General features: G+C 51.9%; 1 protein-coding gene and 1 long non-coding RNA gene across 3 annotated transcripts in view; both read right to left on the reverse strand.

Annotated features, from left to right (window-relative positions):
- The window catches only part of LOC115123456 (low-density lipoprotein receptor-related protein 8-like), a 421,425-nt gene that overhangs the window by 311,417 nt on the left and 89,220 nt on the right, over positions 1-20,788 (reverse strand). The gene's annotated exons all lie outside the window — the stretch shown is intronic.
- Positions 16,666-18,980, reverse strand: LOC135564351 (uncharacterized). Its single transcript, XR_010460951.1, has 2 exons — positions 18,135-18,980; positions 16,666-17,442 (listed from the first exon to the last, which is right to left on the reverse strand). It is a non-coding gene; the product is annotated as an uncharacterized LOC135564351 (long non-coding RNA).

The following is a 20,788-nucleotide window of genomic DNA, read 5'->3' on the forward strand; positions in this document are numbered from 1 at the left end:
CGGGTTTGATCCCGGGATGTATCACAACCGGCCGTGATCGGGAGTCCCATAGGGCGGCGCACAATTGGCCCACTGTCGTCCGGATTAGGGGAGGGTTTGGATGGGAGGGCTTTACTTGGCTCATCACGCTCTAGCGACTCCTTGTGGTAGGCTAGGTGCCAGCATGCTGACCTCGGTTCTTAGGTGAATGGTGTTTCCTCTGACACATTGGTGCAGCTGGCTTGTGGGTTAAGTGGACGGGTGTTAAGGAGCATAGTTTGGCGGGTTATGTTTCGGGGGACACGTGACTCAACCTGGGGAGCCCACTGGGGAGTTGCAGCGATAAGACGAGATGTGTATATATATATTTACAGTACCAGTCAAAAGTTTGGACACCTACTCATTCAAGGGTTTTTCTTTATTTGTACTATTTTCTACATTGTAGAATAATAGTGAAGACATCAAAACTATGAAATAACATATGGAATATAAATTCTTCAAAGTAGCCACCTTTCACCTTGATGACAGCTTTGCACACTCTTGGAATCCTCCCTCCACTTCCTCTTTCTCTCGCCCACCAACACCATATATTCAGTATTGCAATGCTTACTACAGGCTGCAATTTGCACTGTGATTAGGGCCAAAGAGGGAGACCAACCTCCAGAGTTGGAGGGGAGGGGTTATTAAGGGGTATGGTGGGCATTAGGAGTTGGGGTGGTGGGAGAGGGCTAATAGGGGTGACAACGTCTGTTGCTACCAGTGCCAGGCGGCTGATGGAATGGAGCCCAGGCAGCAGTCCCCCCCCTCTTCTCTCCCCTCTCCTCCCCATTCCGCTGCTCCCGTCTCCCAGCACCGTAGCAGCCTCCCCTCTCCTCCCCATTCCGCTGCTCCCCGTCTCCCAGCACCGTAGCAGCCTCCCCTCTCCTCCCCATTCCGCTGCGCCCCGTCTCCCAGCACCGTAGCAGCCTCCCCTCTCCTCCCCATTCCGCTGCTCCCCGTCTCCCAGCACCGTAGCAGCCTCCCCTCTCCTCCCCATTCCGCTGCTCCCCGTCTCCCAGCACCGTAGCAGCCTCCCTCTCCTCCCCATTCAGCTGCTCCCCGTCTCCCAGCACCGTAGCAGCCTCCCCTCTCCTCCCCATTCCGCTGCGCCCGTCTCCCAGCACCGTAGCAGCCTCCCCTCTCCTCCCCATTCCGCTGCTCCCCGTCTCCCAGCACCGTAGCAGCCTCCCCTCTCCTCCCCATTCCGCTGCTCCCCGTCTCCCAGCACCGTAGCAGCCTCCCCTCTCCTCCCCATTCCGCTGCTCCCCGTCTCCCAGCACCGTAGCAGCCTCCCCTCTCCTCCCCATTCCGCTGCTCCCCGTCTCCCAGCACCGTAGCAGCCTCCCTCTCCTCCCCATTCCGCTGCTCCCCGTCTCCCAGCACCGTAGCAGCCTCCCCTCTCCTCCCCATTCCGCTGCTCCCCGTCTCCCAGCACCGTAGCAGCCTCCCCTCTCCTCCCCATTCCGCTGCTCCCCGTCTCCCAGCACCGTAGCAGCCTCCCCTCTCCTCCCCATTCCGCTGCGCCCCGTCTCCCAGCACCGTAGCAGCCTCCCCTCTCCTCCCCATTCCGCTGCTCCCCGTCTCCCAGCACCGTAGCAGCCTCCCCTCTCTTCCCCATTCCGCTGCTCCCCGTCTCCCAGCACCGTAGCAGCCTCCCCTCTCCTCCCCATTCCGCTGCGCCCCGTCTCCCAGCACCGTAGCAGCCTCCCCTCTCCTCCCCATTCCGCTGCTCCCCGTCTCCCAGCACCGTAGCAGCCTCCCCTCCTCCCCATTCCGCTGCGCTCCGTCTCCCAGCACCGTAGCAGCCTCCCTCTCCTCCCCATTCCGCTGCTCCCCGTCTCCCAGCACCGTAGCAGCCTCCCCTCTCCTCCCCATTCCGCTGCGCCCCGTCTCCCAGCACCGTAGCAGCCTCCCCTCTCCTCCCCATTCCGCTGCTCCCCGTCTCCCAGCACCGTAGCAGCCTCCCCTCTCCTCCCCATTCCGCTGCGCCCCGTCTCCCAGCACCGTAGCAGCCTCCCCTCTCCTCCCCATTCCGCTGCTCCCCGTCTCCCAGCACCGTAGCAGCCTCCCCTCTCCCTCCCCATTCCTCTGCGCCCCGTCTCCCAGCACCGTAGCAGCCTCCCTCTCCTCCCCATTCCGCTGCGCCCCGTCTCCCAGCACCATAGCAGCCTCCCCTCTCCTCCCCATTCCGCTGCGCCCCGTCTCCCAGCACCGTAACAGCCTCCCTCTCCTCCCATTCAGCTGCTCCCCGTCTCCCAGCACCGTAGCAGCCTCCCATCTCCTCCCGCATTCCGCTGCCCCGTCTCCCAGCACCGTAGCAGCCTCCCCTCTCCTCCCCATTCCGCTGCGCCCCGTCTCCCAGCACCGTAGCAGCCTCCCCTCTCCTCCCCATTCCGCTGCGCTCCGTCTCCCAGCACCGTAGCAGCCTCCCCTCTCCTCCCCATTCCGCTGCTCCCCGTCTCCCAGCACCGTAGCAGCCTCCCCTCTCCTCCCCATTCCGCTGCTCCCGTCTCCCAGCACCGTAGCAGCCTCCCCTCTCCTCCCCATTCCGCTGCTCCCCGTCTCCCAGCAAAGTAGCAGCCTCCCCTCTCCTCCCCATTCCGCTGCTCCCCGTCTCCCAGCACCGTAGCAGCCTCCCCTCTCCTCCCCATTCCGCTGCTCCCCGTCTCCCAGCACCGTAGCAGCCTCCCCCTCCTCCCCATTCCGCTGCGCCCCGTCTCCCAGCACCGTAGCAGCCTCCCCTCTCCTCCCCATTCCGCTGCTCCCCGTCTCCCAGCACCGTAGCAGCCTCCCCTCTCTTCCCCATTCCGCTGCTCCCCGTCTCCCAGCACCGTAGCAGCCTCCCCTCTCCTCCCCATTCCGCTGCTCCCCGTCTCCCAGCACCGTAAGCAGCCTCCCCTCTCCTCCCCATTCCGCTGCTCCCCGTCTCCCAGCACCGTAGCAGCCTCCCCTCTCCTCCCCATTCCGCTGCGCCCCGTCTCCCAGCACCGTAGCAGCCTCCCCTCTCTTCCCCATTCCGCTGCTCCCCGTCTCCCAGCACCGTAGCAGCCTCCCCTCTCCTCCCCATTCCGCTGCTCCCCGTCTCCCAGCACCGTAGCAGCCTCCCCTCTCCTCCCCATTCCGCTGCGCCCCGTCTCCCAGCACCGTAGCAGCCTCCCCTCTCTTCCCCATTCCGCTGCTCCCCGTCTCCCAGCACCGTAGCAGCCTCCCCTCTCCTCCCCATTCCGCTGCGCCCCGTCTCCCAGCACCGTAGCAGCCTCCCCTCTCCTCCCCCATTCCGCTGCTCCCCGTCTCCCAGCACCGTAGCAGCCTCCCATCTCCTCCGCATTCCGCTGCGCCCCGTCTCCCAGCACCGTAGCAGCCTCCCCTCTCCTCCCCATTCCGCTGCGCCCCGTCTCCCAGCACCGTAGCAGCCTCCCTCTCCTCCCCATTCCGCTGCGCTCCGTCTCCCAGCACCGTAGCAGCCTCCCCTCTCCTCCCCATTCCGCTGCTCCCCGTCTCCCAGCACCGTAGCAGCCTCCCCTCTCCTCCCCATTCCGCTGCGCCCCGTCTCCCAGCACCGTAGCAGCCTCCCCTCTCCTCCCCATTCCGCTGCTCCCCGTCTCCCAGCACCGTAGCAGCCTCCCCTCTCCTCCCCATTCCGCTGCGCCCCGTCTCCCAGCACCGTAGCAGCCTCCCCTCTCCTCCCCATTCCGCTGCTCCCCGTCTCCCAGCACCGTAGCAGCCTCCCCTCCCCCCATTCCGCTGCGCCCCATTCCCCTCTGCAGCCTCCCCTCTCCTCTCCCAGCCCCGTCTCCCAGCACCTCAGCCTCCCCTCCTCCCCATTCCGCTGCGCCCCGTCTCCCAGCACCGTAGCAGCCTCCCTCTCCTCCCCATTCCGCTGCGCCCGTCTCCCAGCACCGTAAGCAGCCTCCCCTCTCCTCCCCATTCCGCTGCTCCCCGTCTCCCAGCACCGTAGCAGCCTCCCCTCTCCTCCCCATTCCGCTGCTCCCCGTCTCCCAGCACCGTAGCAGCCTCCCCTCTCCTCCCCATTCCGCTGCTCCCCGTCTCCCAGCACCGTAGCAGCCTCCCTCTCCCCATTCCGCTGCTCCCCGTCTCCCAGCACCGTAGCAGCCTCCCCTCTCCTCCCCATTCCGCTGCTCCCCGTCTCCCAGCACCGTAGCAGCCTCCCCTCTCCTCCCCATTCCGCTGCGCCCCGTCTCCCAGCACCGTAGCAGCCTCCCCTCTCCTCCCCATTCCGCTGCTCCCCGTCTCCCAGCACCGTAGCAGCCTCCCTCTCCTCCCCATTCCGCTGCGCCCCGTCTCCCAGCACCGTAGCAGCCTCCCTCTCCTCCCCATTCCGCTGCTCCCCGTCTCCCAGCACCGTAGCAGCCTCCCCTCTCCTCCCCATTCCGCTGCGCCCCGTCTCCCAGCACCGTAGCAGCCTCCCCTCTCCTCCCCATTCCGCTGCTCCCCGTCTCCCAGCACCGTAGCAGCCTCCCCTCTCCTCCCCATTCCGCTGCGCCCCGTCTCCCAGCACCGTAGCAGCCTCCCCTCTCCTCCCCATTCCGCTGCTCCCCGTCTCCCAGCACCGTAGCAGCCTCCTCTCTCCCCATTCCGCTGCGCCCCGTCTCCCAGCACCGTAGCAGCCTCCCCTCTCCTCCCCATTCCGCTGCTCCCCGTCTCCCAGCACCGTAGCAGCCTCCCCTCTCCTCCCCATTCCGCTGCGCCCCGTCTCCCAGCACCGTAGCAGCCTCCCCTCTCCTCCCCATTCCGCTGCTCCCCGTCTCCCAGCACCGTAGCAGCCTCCCCTCTCCTCCCCATTCCGCTGCTCCCCGTCTCCCAGCACCGTAGCAGCCTCCCCTCTCCTCCCCATTCCGCTGCTCCCCGTCTCCCAGCACCGTAGCAGCCTCCCCTCTCCTCCCCATTCCGCTGCTCCCCGTCTCCCAGCACCGTAGCAGCCTCCCCCCTCTCCTCCCCATTCCGCTGCTCCCGTCTCCCAGCACCGTAGCAGCCTCCCCTCTCTAGCAGCCTCTTCCCCATTCCGCTGCGCCCCGTCTCCCAGCACCGTAGCAGCCTCCCCTCTCCTCCCCATTCCGCTGCGCCCCGTCTCCCAGCACCGTAGCAGCCTCCCTCTCCTCCCCATTCCGCTGCTCCCGTCTCCCAGCACCGTAGCAGCCTCCCCTCTCCTCCCCATTCCGCTGCTCCCCGTCTCCCAGCACCGTAGCAGCCTCCCCTCTCCTCCCCATTCCGCTGCTCCCCGTCTCCCAGCACCGTAGCAGCCTCCCCTCTCCCCTCCCCATTCCGCTGCTCCCCGTCTCCCAGCACCGTAGCAGCCTCCCCTCCTCCCCATTCCTCCCCGTTCCGCTAGCAGCCTCCCCTCTCCTCCCCATTCCGCTGTCTCCCAGCACCGTAGCAGCCTCCCCTCTCCTCCCCATTCCGCTGCGCCCCGTCTCCCAGCACCGTAGCAGCCTCCCCTCTCCTCCCCATTCCGCTGCTCCCCGTCTCCCAGCACCGTAGCAGCCTCCCCTCTCCTCCCCATTCCGCTGCTCCCCGTCTCCCAGCACCGTAGCAGCCTCCCTCTCCTCCCCATTCCGCTGCGCCCCGTCTCCCAGCACCGTAGCAGCCTCCCTCTCCTCCCCATTCCGCTGCTCCCCGTCTCCCAGCACCGTAGCAGCCTCCCCATTCCGCTCCTCCCAGCACCCAGCCTCCCCTCTCCCCATTGCTCCCGTCTCCCAGCACCGTAGCAGCCTCCCCTCTCCTCCCCATTCCGCTGCTCCCCGTCTCCCAGCACCGTAGCAGCCTCCCCTCTCCTCCCCATTCCGCTGCCCCGTCTCCCAGCACCGTAGCAGCCTCCCCTCTCCTCCCCATTCCGCTGCTCCCCGTCTCCCAGCACCGTAGCAGCCTCCCCTCTCCTCCCCATTCCGCTGCGCCCCGTCTCCCAGCACCGTAGCAGCCTCCCCTCTCCTCCCCCATTCCGCTGCTCCCCGTCTCCCAGCACCGTAGCAGCCTCCCTCTCCTCCCCATTCCGCTGCGCCCGTCTCCCAGCACCGTAGCAGCCTCCCTCTCCTCCCCATTCCGCTGCTCCCCGTCTCCCAGCACCGTAGCAGCCTCCCCTCTCCGCTCCCCATTCCGCTAGCAGCCTCCCCGTCTCCCATTCCGCTGCTCCCCGTCTCCCAGCACCGTAGCAGCCTCCCCTCTCCTCCCCATTCCGCTGCTCCCCGTCTCCCAGCACCGTAGCAGCCTCCCCTCTCCCCCCCATTCCGCTGCTCCCGTCTCCCAGCACCGTGCTCCCCGTCTCCCAGCCACCCCTCTCCTCCCATTCCGCTGCTCCCCGTCTCCCAGCACCGTAGCAGCCTCCCCTCTCCTCCCATTCCGCTGCGCCCCGTCTCCCAGCACCGTAGCAGCCTCCCTCTCCTCCCCATTCCGCTGCCCCGTCTCCCAGCACCGTAGCAGCCTCCCCTCTCCTCCCCATTCCGCTGCGCCCCGTCTCCCAGCACCGTAGCAGCCTCCCCCTCCTCCCCATTCCGCTGCTCCCCGTCTCCCAGCACCGTAGCAGCCTCCCCTCTCCTCCCCATTCCGCTGCTCCCGTCTCCCAGCACCGTAGCAGCCTCCCCTCTCCTCCCCATTCCGCTGCCCCGTCTCCCAGCACCGTAGCAGCCTCCCCTCTCCTCCCCATTCCGCTGCCCCGTCTCCCAGCACCGTAGCAGCCTCCCCTCTCCTCCCCATTCCGCTGCTCCCCGTCTCCCAGCACCGTAGCAGCCTCCCCTCTCCTCCCCATTCCGCTGCGCCCCGTCTCCCAGCACCGTAGCAGCCTCCCCTCTCCTCCCCATTCCGCTGCTCCCCGTCTCCCAGCACCGTAGCAGCCTCCTCTCCTCCCCATTCCGCTGCTCCCCGTCTCCCAGCACCGTAGCAGCCTCCCCTCTCCTCCCCATTCCGCTGCGCCCCGTCTCCCAGCACCGTAGCAGCCTCCCCTCTCCTCCCCATTCCGCTGCTCCCCGTCTCCCAGCACCGTAGCAGCCTCCCCTCTCCTCCCCATTCCGCTGCGCCCCGTCTCCCAGCACCGTAGCAGCCTCCCCTCTCCTCCCCCATTCCGCTGCTCCCCGTCTCCCAGCACCGTAGCAGCCTCCCCTCCTCCTCCCCATTCCGCTGCGCCCCGTCTCCCAGCACCGTAGCAGCCTCCCCCTCTCCTCCCCATTCCGCTGCTCCCCGTCTCCCAGCACCGTCCCCATTCCGCAGCCTCCCGTAGCAGCCTCCCCCTCCTCCCCATTCCGCTGCTCCCCGTCTCCCAGCACCGTAGCAGCCTCCCCTCTCCTCCCATTCCGCTGCTCCCGTCTCCCAGCACCGTAGCAGCCTCCCTCTCCTCCCCATTCCGCTGCGCCCCGTCTCCCAGCACCGTAGCAGCCTCCCCCTCCTCCCCATTCCGCTGCTCCCCGTCTCCCAGCACCGTAGCAGCCTCCCCTCTCCTCCCCATTCCGCTGCGCCCCGTCTCCCCATTCCCCCATCTCCCAGCACCTCCCTCTCCTCCCCATTCCGCTGCTCCCCCGTCTCCCAGCACCGTAGCAGCCTCCCCTCTCCTCCCCATTCCCCTCCGCGCCCCGTCTCCCAGCACCGTAGCAGCCTCCCCTCTCCTCCCCATTCCGCGCTGCTCCCCGTCTCCCAGCACCGCTAGCAGCCTCCCCTCTCCTCCCCATTCCGCTGCTCCCGTCTCCCAGCACCGTAGCAGCCTCCCTCTCCTCCCCATTCCGCTGCTCCCCGTCTCCCAGCACCGTAGCAGCCTCCCCTCTCCTCCCCATTCCGCTGCTCCCCGTCTCCCAGCACCGTAGCAGCCTCCCCTCCCCATTCCGCTCCTCCCCCCCATTCCCCATTGCTGCCCCGTCTCCCAGCACCGTAGCAGCCTCCTCCTCCCCATTCCGCTGCCCCGTCTCCCAGCACCGTAGCAGCCTCCCCTCTCCTCCCATTCCGCTGCGCCCCGTCTCCCAGCACCGTAGCAGCCTCCCCTCTCCTCCCCATTCCGCTGCTCCCCGTCTCCCAGCACCGTAGCAGCCTCCCCTCTCCTCCCCATTCCGCTGCTCCCCGTCTCCCAGCACCGTAGCAGCCTCCCTCTCCTCCCCATTCCGCTGCTCCCCGTCTCCCAGCACCGTAGCAGCCTCCCCTCTCCTCCCCATTCCGCTGCTCCCCGTCTCCCAGCACCGTAGCAGCCTCCCCTCTCCTCTCCATTCCGCTGCTCCCCGTCTCCCAACACCGTAGCAGCCTCCCCTCTCCTCCCCATTCCGCTGCTCCCCTCAACTATGTACTCAGTTGGTCAATACAACTCAACAAACAGTGACCTGTATGCCACGCAGTGTCAGAGGAAGGCCCAAAAAATGTCAGACTCCAAAGTCACCTAAGTCATAGACTGTTCTCTCTGCTACCGCACGGCAACCGGTACCGAGCACCAAGTCTAGGACCAAAAGGCTCTTAACAGCTTCTTCTATCAAGCCATAAGACTGCTGAACAATTAATCAAATGGCAACCCGGACTATTTACATTGATCTCCCCTTTGTTTTTACACCACTGCCACTCGCTGTTTATTATCTATGCATAGTCACTATACAAATGACCTTTGACTAACCTGTACCCCAGCACATTGACTCGGTACCGGTACCCCCTGTATATAGCCTCGTTATTGTTATGTCATTTTCTTGCGTAACTTTTTTATTTGATTTCATTTTTTGCTTTAGTTTATTCAGTAAATATTTTCTTAACTCTATTTCTTGAACTGCATTGTTGGTTAAGGTCTTGTAAGTAAGCATTTCACAGTAATGTCTACTACACCTGTTGTATTCGGCGCATGTGACAAATACTATTTTATTTTATTTTCAGACAGATGCATTCATTTCTGGACTCTGAACTGCTGGCAGATCAATGATATAATTCAGCCAATCTCTCCTGAAGATTCCAGACAACAATATCATAACTGTCTTCATGCCTAATCTCCCTCACATAAACCCTTATTGGCAGGTTCCCAATTTCTCCTAAACCCCTCCAATTCCCGCAAAGCAAAGGACCATAATCCCCACATCTCTGATTGGATAATATGGAGGTAATCTGGAGGTGGTATGTCAATTATTCCATGGAGAGGAGATTACAAATGTAATCATAAGCCTCTTTCCTTTGTCAGGGCACGGTGACCTCTCGCTCTCACTGGATAGGTCAGTCTCTTGACCCCTAGGTCACATGGTAACAGGTGGAATGAGGTTGGGTCTGGAACTGAAAGGGTGGATTGTGTTTAAAGCTGCAATATGTCACTTTTTGGGCGACCCAACCAAATTCACATAGAAATGTAGATATGGTATCGGGGATCCTTCTGAGAAGCCGGAGGCGAGCGAGTAAACTCCCAACGACTTCCATTCTCCTTGCTTAACGTGGAATCATTAGAAAATAAAATGGATGACCTATTATTAAGAGTATAATTATTAAGAGTATTAAGAGTACCAACCGGACATTAAAAACGGGAACATCTTATGTTTCACCGAGACGTGGCTGAACAAAGAAACTGACAATATAGAGCTGGTGGGATTTTCCATGCAACAGCAGAACAGAGACGCTACCTCTGGTAAAACGACGGGTGGGGGTGTGTGTCTTTTTGTCAATAACAGCTGGTGCGCGATGTCTAATATTAAAGAAGTCTTGAGGTATTGCTCGCCTGAGGTAGAGTACTTTATGATAAGCTGTCGACCACACTATCTACCAAGAGAGTTCTCATCTGTATTATAGGTAGCCGTCTATTTACCACCACAAAGCGAAGCTGGCACTAAGACTGCTCTCAACCAACTCTATAAGGCCATAAGCAAAGAACAACATGCTCACCCAGAAGCGGCGATCCTAGTGGCCGGGGACTTTAATGCAGGAAAACTTAAATCTGTTTTACCAAATTTTTACCAACATGTCAAGTGTGCAACCAGGGGAAAAAAATCCTAGACCACAAACAGAGATGCATACAAAGCTCTACCCCACCCTCCACTTGGCAAACCTGACCACAATTCTGTCCTCCTGATTCCTGCTTGCAAGCAAAAACTAAAGCAGGAAGTACCAGTGACTCACTCAATATGGAAGTGGTCAGATGATGCAGATTACAGAGATCATACGTTTCCTGTAGTTCTTGACCAGGTTTGCACACACTGCAGCAGGGATTTTGGCCCACTCCTCCATGCAGACCTTCTCCAGATCCTTCAGGTTTGGGGCTGTCGCTGGGCAATACGGACTTTCAGCTCCTCCAAAGATTTTCTATTGGGTTCAGGTCTGGAGACTGGCTAGGCCACTCCAGGACCTTGAGAGGCTTCTTACGGAGCCACTCCTTGTTGCCCTGGCTGTGTGTTTCAGGTCGTTGTCATGCTGGAAGACCCAGCCACGACCCATCTTCAATGCTCTTACTGAGGGAAGGAGGTTGTTGGCCAAGATCTCGCAATACATGGCCCCATCCATCCTCCCCTCAATACGATGCAGTCATCCTGTCCCCTTTGCAGAAAAGCATCCCCAAAGACCGCAGGGGGACCTTGCGTGCGCTGCAGGATTTTAATCCATGACGGTGTAGTGTGTTACTGATGGCTTTCTTTGAGACTGTGGTCCCAGCTCCGTTCAGGTCTACAATTTTATCCCTGATGTCCTTACACAGCTCTCTGGTCTTGGCCATTGTGGAGAGGTTGGAGTCTGTTTGATTGAGTGTGTGGACAATTGTCTTTTTTTCAGGTAACGAGTTCAAACAGGTGCAGTTAATACAGGTAATGAGTGGAGAACAGGAGGGCTTCTTAAAAGAAAAACTAACAGGTCTGTGAGAGACGGAATTCTTACTGGTTGGTAGGTGATCAAATCATGTCTTGTCATGTCATGCAATAAAGGCTAATGAATTACTTAAAATCATACAATGTGATTTTCTGGATTTTTGTTTTAGATTCCGTCTCTCACAGTTAAAGTGTACCTATGATCAAAATTACAGACCTCTACATGCTTTCTAAGTAGGAAAACCTGCAAAATCGGCAGTGTATCAAATACTTGTTCTCCCAATGTATATAATAGGCGGGGTGTCAGAGGAAAACCCATAAAATTGTCAGAGACTCCAGTCAGCCAAATTTTAGACTGTTTTCTCTGCGACCGCACGGCAAGCGGTACCGGAGTGCCAAGTCTAGGACCAAAAGGCTCCTCAACAGCTTCTACCCCAAGCCATTAGACTGCTGAACAATTCATAGAAATCGCCACCGGACAATTTACATTTACCAGCATCTGGTACCAAACAGAGCATCTGGTACCTAACAGAACAGCTGGTACCAAACAGAGCATCTGGTACCAAACAGAGCATCTGGTATCAAACAAAGCATCTGGGACCTAACAGAGCATCTGGTACCAAACAGAGAAGCTGGTACCTAACAGAGCAGCTGGTACCAAACAGAGCATCTGGTACCAAACAGAGCAGCTGGTACCAAACAAAGCATCTGGGACTAACAGAGCATCTGGGACCTAACAGAGCAGCTGGTACCTAACAAAGCATCTGGGACCTAACAGAGCATCTGGTACCAAACAGAGAAGCTGGTACCTAACAGAGCATCTGGTACCAAACAGAGCATCTGGTACCTAACAGAGCAGCTGGTACCAAACAGAGCAGCTGGTACCAAACAGAACATCTGGGACCAAACAGAGCATCTGGTACCTAACAGAACAGCTGGTACCAAACAGAGCAGCTGGTACCAAACAGAGCAGCTGGTACCTAACAGAACAGCTGGTACCAAACAGAGCATCTGGTACCAAACAGAGCATCTGGTATCAAACAAAGCATCTGGGACCTAACAGAGCATCTGGTACCAAACAGAGCATCTGGTACCTAACAGAGCATCTGGTACCAAACAGAGCATCTGGTACCAAACAGAGCATCTGGTATCAAACAAAGCATCTGGGACCTAACAGAGCATCTGGTACCTAACAGAGCAGCTGGTACCAAACAGAGCATCTGGTACCAAACAGAGCATCTGGTACCAAACAGAGCATCTGGTACCAAACAGAGCATCTGGTATCAAACAAAGCATCTGGGACCTAACAGAGCAACTGGTACCAAACAGAGCCAAACAGAGCATCTGGTACCAAACAGAGCATCTGGTACCAAACAGAGCATCTGGTACCAAACAGAGCAGCTGGTACCAAACAGAGCAGTACCAAACAGAGCATCTGGTACCAAACAGAGCATCTGGTACCAAACAGAGCAGCTGGTACCAAACAGAGCATCTGGTACCAAACAGAGCAGCTGGTACCTAACAGAGCAGCTGGTACCTAACAAAGCATCTGGTATCAAACAGAACAGCTGGTACCTAACAGAGCAGCTGGTACCTAACAAAGCATATGTTGGAGAGCTACGGGTGAAGGCTTATCAGGGTGAAGAACAGAAACACAGCAGTGTGACTAGAGGAGTCTTTAAACCGCCATTCCTCCAGCCAAATTACAGACAACAATCTGACATATCTGGGTGCTGCTTTGGTTAGTGTTTCTACAATGTGTTCTGTAACACGAACCACCCACCATCTCCCCAAAACAACGGACCACTGTGTAGAGCTAACACACAGAAATAAACATGCATGCACATGCACACACACACACGCAAACGTGATAATGTGCGTCAACGCCCCCGCACACACATACACACACATACACAGACACACACACGCACAAACGACCAGTACATAACGCCGCCTGGAGACACCTAGTCCTCCTGGAGGTGTAGTAGAGTTGCTACGGCAGCACCAACAGCCCTGATTAAAGCCTCTGAGACAACTCAGCTAGCTAAAATATTCACAAGTTATGCAGTGTTAAGTGCTGGAGGCAGGCATAACCAACCATTTCCCTGTTTTAATTCATTATCATTGCACATCATTAATTATGGATTCACTTGATTTAGAATTGTAATGAATGTATAATTACTACTGTATACAGTAAATTAATTATACATATTTACAGTACAGTAGTTTAAAAGTGGGTTTGCAATGGTGGGATTGAGGGAGAAGGGGAGTAACGAAATAAGAACAGCATCAGGAAATAGGAAGTGAACATCCAACATGGTCCTTCGGAGACCAAGGGAGAGCGTGAACAGAGAGATGGAAGAGACAAAGATTGTTTGTCAAATATTTTGTCTGTTTACAGAAGATAACGTTTACAGTAGATTACATAACACACATCTGATGATGACACAAATCTTTTCTCCCAGGAAACAGACTTTAATCTTTTCCATGGTGATTTAAGAAAGAGAAAATGCACAAATGTTAGAGCCTACGGAGACATTTTTCTCTAAGCCGACAATAGGATTTTTAAAAAACTTCCTGCTATTCCAATTTCCCTTTTACATGAAAAAGAGCCTTAAGGGGCATTTTACAGTTGAAACAATAACAAAGCTGCTCCCTGCCCCTGTTTCAGTAAAAAGCTGAAGGATGGGGCTGAAAAAAATTAACCACTGTCAAATTCATAGACAGAGCCATGGATGTAAGGACTGGCCATCCATGATATCAACATTATAGTTTAGACCATGTTTTGAGGCTAAATAATGTTTGTTTACAATTACTTTGTTTACAATTACTTTGAGTAAAACAAGCTTATATTTTGGTTTCTGAAGGGGTACGACAGTTCAACTTTTACAGCAGTGGGCTAAAGCAGGGTCAGTGTAGTCTTAAAAAATATATACTTTGAAACAAAAGTATACACCTCACAGACATGGATATGCACTTAAAAAAAATACATCTGTACTGTGTCAGATAAAGAGTTGACATTTATATACACATCACAGAAGACTGAAATATAACAAAACCGTTTGACATAGAAACACTGGATTTTCAGCATTAAACAATATATCTTTATGAATTATGAAATTATGCTAAATATGAATAATATTTCACCCATGAGGCCACTAGAGGGCGCTTTGATCATTGACTGCAGGAAAGGGTTTTAACTGAGCTCATGAGGCATTTATAAATTATATTCTTCACGAATCGGTGGGTACATATCATACATTTATAAGTCAAAAAATGGATGTAGCAACTGCAGACTGCCCCTTTAAGGGTCTAAATAATCTGATTAGTACTTTCATACTGCACACTGCCCCTTTAAGGGTCTAAACAATCTGATTAGTACTTTCATACTGCAGACTGCCCCTTTAAGGGTCTAAACAATCTGATTAGTACTTTCATACTGCAGACTGCCCCTTTAAGGGTCTAAATAATCTGATTAGTACTTTCATACTGAACACTGCCCCTTTAAGGGTCTAAACAATCTGATTAGTACTTTCATACTGCAGACTGCCCCTTTAAGGGTCTAAATAATCTGATTAGTACTTTCATACTGAACACTGCCCCTTTAAACAATCTGATTAGTACTTTCATACTGCAGACTGCCCCTTTAAGGGTCTAAACAATCTGATTAGTACTTTCATACTGCAGACTGCACCTTTAAGGGTCTAAATAATCTGATTAGTACTTTCATACTGCAGACTGCCCCTTCTAAACAATCTGATTAGTACTTTCATACTGCAGACTGCCCCTTTAAGGGTCTAAACAATCTGATTAGTACTTTCATACTGCAGACTGCCCCTTTAAGGGTCTAAACAATCTGATTAGTACTTTCATACTGCAGACTGCCCCTTTAAGGGTCTAAACAATTTACATTTACATTTAAGTCATTTAGCAGGGCTCTAAACAATCTGATTAGTACTTTCATACTGCAGACTGCCCCTTCTAAACAATCTGATTAGTACTTTCATACTGCAGACTGCCCCTTTAAGGGTCTAAACAATCTGATTAGTACTTTCATACTGCAGACTGCCCTTTCTAAACAATCTGATTAGTACTTTCATACTGCAGACTGCCCCTTTAAGGGTCTAAATAATCTGATTAGTACTTTCATACTGCAGACTGCCCCTTTAAGGGTCTAAACAATCTGATTAGTACTTTCATACTGCAGACTGCCCTTTCTAAACAATCTGATTAGTACTTTCATACTGCAGACTGCCCCTTTAAGGGTCTAAATAATCTGATTAGTATTTTCATACTGCAGACTGCCCCTTTAAGGGGTCTAAACAATCTGATTAGTACTTTCATTGCAGAAAACTATTTACAGGGTCTAAATAATCTGATTAGTACTTTCAGACTGCCTCTTTAAGGGTCTAAATAATCTGATTAGTACTTTCATACTGCAGACTGCCCCTTTAAGGGTCTAAACAATCTGATTAGTACTTTCATACTGCAGACTGCCCCACAAGCAGTCTAAATAATCTGATTAGTACTTTCATACTGCAGACTGCCTCTTTAAATCTAAATAATCTGATTAGTACTTTCATACTGCAGAAAACCCTTTATAGAAATCTAAACAATCTGATTAGACTGCAGACTGCCCCTTTAAGGGTCTAAACAATCTGATTAGTACTTTCTGTTTGCAGACTGCCCCTTTGAAGGGGTCTAAACATCTGATTAGTACTTTCATACTGAACACTGAATTTAAGGGTCTAAACAATCTAGTGATTAGTACTTTCATACTGCAGACTGCCCCTTTCAAAAGGGTCTAGAAACAATCTGATTAGTACTTACATACTGAACACTGCCCCTTCAAGGGTCTAAACAATCTGATTAGTAGTACTGAACACTGTGCCCCTTACAAGGGTCTAAACAATGCTGATTTGCAGACTGAATAAAATCGCCTTTAAGGGTCAAATAATCTGATTAGTACTTTCATACTGCAGACTGCCTCTTTAAGGGTCTAAATAATCTGATTAGTACTTTCATACTGCAGACTGCCCCTTTAAGGGTCTAAACAATCTGATTAGTACTTTCATACTGCAGACTGCCCCTTTAAGGGTCTAAATAATCTGATTAGTACTTTCATACTGCAGACTGCCTCTTTAAGAGTCTAAATAATCTGATTAGTACTTTCATACTGCAGACTGCCCCTTTAAGGGTCTAAACAATCTGATTAGTCTTTAAAGACTGTCCCCAAGGGTCTCTGATTAGTACTTTCATACTGCAGACTGCCCCTTAAGGGTCTAAAACAATTGATTAGAATACTTTCATACTGCAACTGCCCTTTAAGAAGTCTGATTAGTACTTTCATACTGCAGACTGCCTCTTTAACCCTTTCACACGTACCATCACACGGGTGTGATCGTTCTACAGTGGTCCCTGAAGCATACGATCACACCCCTGTGTTTAGAACACTCATTTAGAATGCTCGTTTAGAACGGCAGTTTCGAATGACGCAACAATCAGCGTTTGAGCTGGCCACACTTTTTTCAGAAACTATTTACACAAACACAGTCCTTACAAAGTTATGTCCAGAATGTCAGCAGTTTATTTTTGGATGCATTGTTCAGATATTCACAGAAGAAGATATAGCATAACACAATCATCCTAACCGGAAAAATGTAGGCTACATTTGTCCTAGCGCTGAGGAAAGATTGACCCAACACAAGCAGTCATATTTTCTAACTCTCGGCTGACGTAAACTACAATATGAATTAGCTAATAGCAATTACTGTATATAATTAATCACATCACGGGTGAGTGAGCTCACCATTGATCGAAATAACTAGGTAAAACACTTTATAGAAATCGAAAGTAATCCGACGATTAGTTTCAGCGCGCAGCCATGCATTTTTTCCTCACAGAAACCGAAGATAATAAGAGAAGACGAGATGAGTTTGGTCTGTTTGTAGTATGCATGTTGAAGGGGTGTGTCATCTACCATCGTTCATATCCCACCATTAATTTCCGGAAGTCCTCAAAAAATTAGTGAACTCTTACTCACCTCATTTTGTTATAACATCTTTGGTCAAACAGACGTGAATCCCAGAATGCATTGTATGTCAACAAACATGGCTACACAGCTGGAATTAGCTTAGCTCATCATAATCAGTACAACCTTCAAAAAGGTATTTTACACACATAATATGTGCCCATTACAATCTGTGCAAGAATCGGAATGCATGATTTGTCACCTAGAATTGAAAACATGTGAATAAAATCGTAAATACACAAATAATTACCACACAAAACATTTTCTGATAGTGATTTATTGATACAAGTAGCGCGTGCCGGCAGTCAACCACGTAACCTCCCACTCTGCGCCATTCAGTGTTGTTGCAGCCATGATACTATGCCTTAGAGATGGGGGTGGAAATGCAGTTGTTCAGTCACTGCATGGATATTAAATATGGGTTATGCATATTCAGTTTTTTGTCCTCTAGTAAAACAAGTTGTTGAACCAACTACCAGTACTGCAATAAAATAGATTAATATTACATATTGGCATATGTGTTTTCTTGCTGTGTTTTCATCCAGTACAACTGTTAAGGAGTGTACGTTAGCATACAAAAGCTGTCCTCATTCTTCAGCTCCAAAGATGTCCAGCTCCAGTTATGATATTGGCAAATAATGTTTCTGGTTTCTGAAAGTACAGAATAAAGAGGAATTATTCATTAGAATACAATATAAGGATATAGCAATAAAACAATACTACAAAGAAGTAACATAATAAACACTGCTATAAAAAAAATAGTTTATTGCATTGACAAAATCACAGATTTGAGTTATAACAGTAAGAAACTAACTTTTGAGCTCCACAAGGGGGCAAAGGCAGGGCAGAACAGAGCTATGCTGAATAGACCAAATAAACAAACCATGGTCATATTTTTTATTTATTTAACTAGGCAAGTAATTTAAGAACAAATTATTATTTACAATGATGGCCTACACAGGCCAAACTCGGACAACGCTGGGCCAATTGTGCGCTGCACTATGGGACTCCCAATCACAGCCAGTTGTGATACAGCCTGGATTTGAACCAGGGTGTCTGTAGTGCCATAGACCGCTGCGCCACTTGGAAGTCATAAGGCCAGGGTAACTTCAAAATACAACACATGCTAATAGTTTTCTGACGCAACTAGCATCATTTTACAGAGCTAATAGAATAATGTAGCTAGGTAAGCATGATTGACAATAACACCATAAAGGTTATAACATGTGTAACGTTACCTCACGTGTCCGCAGTTATAATGAATATATTATGATCTACAGCTACAGCAGAAACGGCATACGGAAACTATTATTATAACTATTATAACGTAATAAGGCACTTACTTTGATGGAAACGCAGCCTGGATTTGAACCAGGGAGTCTGTAGTGACGCCTCTAGTACTGATGTGCTGTGCCTTTGACCGCTGCACCACTTGAGAGTCATAAGGCCATGGTAGCTTCAAAATGCAACACAGATAATACTTCTCTGACGCATTTAGCATTGTTTTACAGAGCTAATAGAAGAATGTGGCTACATAAGCACGATTGACTATAACACCATAAAGGTTATAAAATGAGTAACGTTACCTCACGTGTCCGCGGTGATAAAGAATATAAACAAATATATTATACTCCATACATACAGTACGCTACAATAGAAATGTGGAATAGAAAATGTGAACACGTGTGCAGATCCTGTTCTGACGGGAGATGAGCAAATGTCTGAAGACGTGAACTGCACAAACAATTGGGAAGTGCTTGGGGAATTTTGTCCGTTTCAGAAATGTCCCAAAAATGTAATTATCCGCAAAAGTAAAAATGACTATTTTTATGTGAATGAATGAGGAGGCGGAACACACCTAAATTCAAACTGTTTTTAGAAAATAAAAACTTGTTTGAAAATCATTAGAAATTGAAGTTAAAACAACCTATAAATATAAACAGGCTGCGTGCTTTAGTTTGAGGGCAGCGCGGATCAAATGTACTGTTACGTATCAATCACATTCTGGAATGGAGAGAACATTCTAACATCACGTGCATAAAAAAACTCACGCTGGGGCGACCGTTACAGATATTTGGAACTCACGCATGAAAGGGTTAAGGGTCTAAATAATCTGATTAGTACTTTCATACTGTAGACTTCCCCTTTAAGGGTCTAAACAATCTGATTAGTACTTTCATACTGCAGACTGCCCCTTTAAGGGTCTAAACAATCTGATTAGTACTTTCATACTGCAGACTGCCCCTTTAAGGGTCTAAACAAACTGATTAGTACCTTCATACTGCAGACTGCCCCTTTAAGGGTCTATACAATCTGATTAGTACTTTCATACTGCAGACTGCCCCTTTAAGGGTCTAAACAATCTGATTAGTACTTTCATACTGCAGACTGCCCCTTTAAGGGTCTAAACAATCTGATTAGTACTTTCATACTGCAGACTGCCCCTTTAAGGGTCTAAACAAACTGATTAGTACCTTCATACTGCAGACTGCCCCTTTAAGGGTCTATACAATCTGATTAGTACTTTCATACTGCAGACTGCCCCTTTAAGGGTCTAAACAATCTGATTAGTACTTTCATACTGCAGACTGCCCCTTTAAGTGTTTAAACAATCTGATTAGTACTTTCATACTGCAGACTGCCCCTTTAAGGGTCTAAACAATCTGATTAGTACTTTCATACTGCAGACTGCCCCTTTAAGGGTCTAAACAATCTGATTAGTACTTTCATACTGCAGACTGCCCCTTTAAGGGTCTAAACAATCTGATTAGTACTTTCATACTGCAGACTGCCCTTTAAGGGTCTAAACAATCTGATTAGTACTTTCATACTGCAGACTGCCCCTTTAAGTGTTTAAATAATCTGATTAGTACTTTCATACTGCAGACTGCCCCTTTAAGGGTCTAAACAATCTGATTAGTACTTTCATACTGCAGCTCATTCTACCATGTTGCAACTTGCCACTGAGCACCGGTGGTGTGCATTTGGGACCAGCATCATTTAGGGAGCAATTTCCCCATTATGGTGAATTGTTCTGTAGAGTCTGAGGGTGTAGAGGCTGAGTGTGTAGAGTCTGAGGGTGTAGAGTCTGAGCGTGTAGAGTCTGAGCGTGTAGAGTCTGAGGGTGTAGAGTCTGAGGGTGTAGAGTCTGAGCGTGTAGAGTCTGAGCGTGTAGAGTCTGAGGGTGTAGAGTCTGAGCGTGTAGAGTCTGAGCGTGTAGAGTCTGAGCGTGTAGAGTCTGAGGGTGTAGAGTCTGAGCGTGTAGTCTGAGCGTGTAGTCTGAGCGTGTAGAGTCTGAGCGTGTAGAGTCTGAGCGTGTAGAGTCTGAGGGTGTAGAGTCTGAGCGTGTAGTCTGAGCGTGTAGAGTCTGAGCGTGTAGTCTGAGGGTGTAGAGTCTGAGCGTGTAGTCTGAGCGTGTAGTCTGAGCGTGTGGAGTCTGAGCGTGTAGTCTGAGCGTGTAGAGTCTGAGCGTGTAGAGTCTGAGGGTGTAGAGTCTGAGCGTGTAGTCTGAGCGTGTAGAGTCTGAGCGTGTAGAGTCTGAGGGTGTAGAGTCTGAGCGTGTAGTCTGAGCGTGTAGTCTGAGCGTGTGGAGTCTGAGCGTGTAGAGTCTGAGCGTGTAGAGTCTGAGCGTGTAGAGTCTGAGCGTGTAGTCTGAGCGTGTAGAGTCTGAGCGTGTAGAGTCTGAGCGTGTAGAGTCTGAGGGTGTAGAGTCTGAGGGTGTAGAGTCTGAGCGTGTAGAGTCTGAGTGTGTAGAGGCTGGAATGTTCTTAGGAATCTAGTGTTCCAGCGATCTGTCCCTATGAATCACTGTCTGTCTTTCTGCCAGTCTGTCTGCCAGTCTGTCTGCATGTTTGACAGTGGTAATATTCTCAGTATTATAGCCCTGTATTAGCGTCCGCCCCCTAATCCTGCTTTTATTAAAGGGAAATATGAGAGGAAACCATTTGTCTAAACCCATTGACAGGAGAGGATTTCATTACTGTGGCTCATGTGGCTG

This window comes from Oncorhynchus nerka, linkage group LG24, assembly GCF_034236695.1.
Source record: "Oncorhynchus nerka isolate Pitt River linkage group LG24, Oner_Uvic_2.0, whole genome shotgun sequence".
Lineage (NCBI taxonomy): Eukaryota > Metazoa > Chordata > Actinopteri > Salmoniformes > Salmonidae > Oncorhynchus > Oncorhynchus nerka.